Source organism: Palaemon carinicauda, chromosome 14, assembly GCF_036898095.1.
Source record: "Palaemon carinicauda isolate YSFRI2023 chromosome 14, ASM3689809v2, whole genome shotgun sequence".
NCBI classification, from domain to species: Eukaryota; Metazoa; Arthropoda; class Malacostraca; order Decapoda; family Palaemonidae; genus Palaemon; species Palaemon carinicauda.
The window spans coordinates 121,927,058-121,932,342 of record NC_090738.1 but is presented as its reverse complement, the minus strand read 5'-3'; positions in this window follow the sequence as shown (position 1 = coordinate 121,932,342).

Sequence of the window (5,285 nt, the reverse complement as noted above, 5' to 3'; positions counted from 1 at the left end):
AATATATAGGGCACCTGAAAATAAAGGCAAAAGAGCCCATAATGCTATAAATAAGTCACCTAAAAAGAAAAGTCAAAGGGCCTCTAATACTAGAGGTAATCCACCTCAAAATCGAGGTCAAGAAGCCCCTAATGCTATAAATAAGTCACCTAAAAAGAAAAGTCAAAGGGCCTCTAATACTAGAGGTAATGCACCTCAAAATCGAGGTCAATAAGCCCCTAATGCTATAAATAAAGCACCTAAAAAGAGAGGTCAAAGAGCCTCTAATGCAACAAGTAATGCACCCTAAAATCAAGGTCAAAAAGCCCATAACGCTATATATAAGGCACCAAAAAGAGAGGTCAAATAGCCTCTAATGCTACAAGTAATGCACCTCAAAATCAAGGTAAAAAAGCCTCTAATGCTATAAATAAGGCATCTCAAAAGAGGGGTCAAAGAGTCTCTAATGCTAGAAGTAATGCAACCCAAAATCGAGGTCAAAAAGCCCCTAATGACATGAATAAGACACCTAAAGTGAGAGATCAAAGAGACTCTAATGCTACAAGTAATGCTCCTCAAAATCAAGGTAAAAAAGCTCCTAACGCTATATACAAGGCACCTAAAAATAGAGGCCAAAGAGATTCTAATGCTAGAAGTAATGCACCTCAAAATCGAGGTCAAAACCACCCTAATGCTATATATAAGGCTCCTAAAAATAGAAGAAAAAACTCTTAATGCTATAAATAAGCCACCTAAAAATAGAGGTCAAAGAGCCTCTAATGCTAGAAGTAATGCACCTCAAAATCGAGGTAAAAAATCCCCTAATGTTAGAGATAAAGACACCTCAAAATAGAGGTAAAGAAGTCCCTAATGCTAGAGATAAGGCACCTAAAAATAGAGGTAAAAAAATTCCTAATGCTAGAGATAAGGCACTTCAAAATATAGGTCAAAATGCTCTTAATGCTAGAGATAAGGCACCTCAAAATAATGTAAAAGAAACCCTAATGCTAGAGGCTAGAGATAAGGCACCTCAAAATCAGAGGTCAAAAAGCCCCTAACGCTAGAGATAAGGCACCAAAAAATAGAGGTCATAAAGCCCCTAAAGCTAAAGTTAATGCACCTAAAAACAGAGGTAAACAAGATCCTAATGCTAGAGATAAGACACCTTAAAATATAGGTAAAAAAATGCCCCTAATGCTAGAGATAAGGCATCTTAAAGTAGAGGTCATAAAGTCCCTAACGCTAGAGATAAGGCACCTCAAAACAGAGGTCAAAAAGTCCCTAATGCTAGAGATAAGGCGCCTAAAAATAAGAGGTAAAAAAGTTCCTAATGTTAGACATAGGGCACCTAAGAATAGAGGTAAAAAAGCCCCTAATGCTAGAAATAAGGCACCTTAAAATATAGAGGTAAAAAAGCCCCTAATGCTAGAGATAAGACACCTCAAAATCAGAAGTTAAAAAGCCCCTAATGCTTGCGAGAAGTGACTTAAAATAGATGAAAAAGTCCTTCAAGCTAAAGTTAGGGCACTTAAAATAGAGGTAAAAAATCCCCTAATGCTAGAGGTAAGGCACCTCAAAATCAGAGGTCAAAATGCCCCTCTATGCTAGAGGTGAGGCACCTAAAAATAGAGGCAATAAAGCCCCTAAATCTAAAGTTAAACACATAAAAATAGAGGTAAAAAAACCCTAATGCTATAGATTAGGCTCCTGAAAATAGAGGTAAAAAAACCCTAAAAGCTAGAGATAAGGCACTCAAAAAATAGATCAAAAAGGTCCTAATGCTAGAGATAAGGCCCCTCAAACTAAGAGGTAAAAAAGCCTCTAAAGCTAGAGATAAGGCCTCTCAAAATAGGAGGTCAAAAAGCCTCTCATACTAGAGATAAGGCCTCTCAAAATAGAAGGTCACGAAGCCCCTAAGGCTAAAGTTAAGGCACCTAAAAATAGAGGTAAAAAAGCCCCTAATGCTAAAAACACCTCAAAGAGGTCAAAAGCCCCTAGTGCTAGAGATAAGGCACCTAAAAATAAGAGGCCAAAAAGCCCCTAATGCTAGAGATAAGGCACCTCAAAATAGAGGTCAAAAAGCCCCTAATGCTAGAGATAAGGCACCTAAAATATAGAGGTCATAAAGCTAAAGTCAAAGCAAATAAAATAGAGGTAAAAAAGCCCATAATGCTAGAGATAAGGCACCTCAAAATAGAGGTCAAAGATCATCAAATGGTAGAAGTAAGGCACCTCAAAATAGAGGTAAAAAAAAAATCTGATGCTAGAGGTAAGGAACCTCAAAATGTGGGCCAAAGAGGTGGTACAATTAAATAGAGCATAGACTTCAGGTATTTTTTATGAATGAAATGACCCCGATTCACCCAGGTGAGTGGTGAACTAAACAGCCAGCATACCTCCTCCTCACCATGCAGGCTCCTGCTACTTAACACCCGTCAGTGAGTCCCAGACTTTTCATATACTGTATAGCCATCCATGTCTGGACTCCGATAGATCGGACACAAATAGTGTTGTAACCTGGCAAGTGAAAAAAAGAAAGGAAAAAAAAAAATATATATATATATATATATGACTAACACTTGATTTGAATTAATGTAAATATCAACCACAATGGCATTTAATATCGAATTCTATCTTTGGGAGTGAATATCTACTAGAAATTCATTTATGATAACAGTTTCTGGCTGGGCAGAAATTCGAACCTATGCCTCTGTGACGGGCCGAGAGAAGGTTGTGAACTCAAAGGCAGTATGAAAGCAACTGGGTTCACAACCTTCTCTCGGCCCGTCACATTTTCGTCACACCTCTTAGCCGAAACAATGCTTGCACAGACTGTAACCAACCATGCTATCAAGACAAATACAAGTTTATTACAAGTCTACCGTACATATAACTGTCGAATTCAAGAATCTGTTCTTAGATTTGAAATAAACTCATCTCCACTATGATAGCTGCTTAGTGTTTACAACACGTTGTTATTGATATAGATTCATGATAAATAACCACGTGTTGCAAACTCACTTATCAGCTATCATAGTGGAGAAGGGTTGCTTTCAAGTCTAAGAACAGATTCCTAAATTCGACAGGAATATGTACGGTAGACTTATAATAAACTTGTGTGTGTATATATATATATATATATATATATATATATATATATATATATATATATATATATATGTATATATGTATATATCTATTTACTTATATATATGTATATATATATATATATATATATATATATATATATATATATATATATATATATGATAGAGAGGACTTATCTCTTAATCTTTTAAAAAATGCAGTCGTTTTCGAGATTAGTTATCGAAAGATATAATCACACCGATATCATTGCATTCCTTATTACATTTTTATATGGAACATCCTTAGATATTGGGGGAACTGACTATTCCAATTAATATACGTGGGAATCATATATCCTTTGTTTGCATTATTCTAGCAGCTGCACTCTCTCTCTCTCTCTCTCTCTCTCTCTCTCTCTCTCTCTCTCTCTCTCTCTCTCTCTCTCTCTCTCTCGAGTTCTAGAATAAGTTAGATAAGATCACGAGAACTTTCCAAATGCTTAAATTAAATCGTTCTACCAAAGAGCAAATGGAGTACCTGCGAATGGACTAAAAAGTCTTTGAGACATCCAAAATCCTTGTAACACTCTCTCTCTCCTCTCTCTCTCTCTCTCTCTCTCTCTCTCTCTCTCTCTCTCTCTCTCTCTCTCTCTCTCTCTCTCTATATATATATATATATATATATTACCTGTATCCAATATCTTATATTATTTGGATGTTCCCAAGGATCACACAAGACCGCTAACTACTTTTCAAGTTATTGTTGGATTTGTATTACTTTCGGGTGAAGATCCCATGTTCCAAAGATGTTCAATGACCACCTAAAAACAATGTTAGAAAGATATATGCCCGTTTTCATTGCGAGTTGGAACCACTGATATTAAATGTTATCAATAGGGGTATTACCATCATCATCATCACTTCATAAATGTTAATAAGCAAACCTTGTTAAGCCATACATTAACATCACCCAACTGCCACCTCTCCACCATCATCTTTAACCCCCACCTGGTTCTATCCTTCTACCTCCATCCCCAATGTTTAAAGTTTAAAGGTCTCACAGTTATGATAAGATCCTTCTGGTGGAAGTTTTTTAGTAAATGAAAAACAAAATACTAAGATGACAATATTTCATACAGTTTGCTTTCCGGGTGTTTAAAATTATATCAAAACTATAGATAACGAAGTAAATATGCGAAAAACTGATTGAACATATATCGAAGGTAATGGATTTCTTGAAGAGCTTACCGGGGGAACACTTTTAAGGAGTTGGACATCAGGACATGAAACGACAAATGAAATCGTAATAATACGAATACTCAATGCTAAGGAAATATTTCCTTTCGCCTTGGGAAGGGTGAAGCCAGCTAGACTCGGACCTTTGAGCATTGCGCAATCGTCACCAAGGAAAGGGGTTCGCTTGGAAGTGAGCGGCTTGCCCAGATAATTTGATTGATTGATTGAATGATTGATTGATCAGGAGATTTTTGTCATCCTGACATCTAAGGTTATTGACGCCGAACCAGATAATGTGAGTAAACAATTTGTCTTTTATACCTTACATCCTATATACCAAATCATCACTATAATAATGCACCAATGAACTTTCATTACATGTCATTTTACATATTCTATTTTCACCAATAACTTTTAAAACAATATAGATTATGTTAACTGATGATGCATTTTAAATCTCCAACCTTAAACTAATATAATTGATATAGAAAATAATACTATTTTCTCTAAGAGGGCCGGAGCCAGGTAGCCTGTAACAGAAGCTGACCCCAACCACACCGAGCTACGTGGCCCATGATCAAAATCAAAGGAAAACACTGAAATCAACAACTAAACCTTTAAACCTAATTATCTTCGAAATTTTGAACAAACCCCACTTATTAATGATTGGTGACCCAATAGGTGCTATTTGAAATGATACATTATTAGCCCCTACATATAATACGTATGCCACAGTGTGTAATTATGTGGAGAGAGAGAGAGAGAGAGAGAGAGAGAGAGAGAGAGAGAGAGAGAGAGAGAGAGAGAGAGAGAGAGAGAGATTGCTTAAGAAAATGCAAACGAAGGGTATTTCCGTGTAATGAATATTAATATGAATAATCATTTCCAATATTATTCAAGAAAATTTTATATAGAAATAGGAGAGGAAAATTCAAATAAAAAGTTATGATAAAATCTTTTGATGAATTAGTTTCGAAATAATAT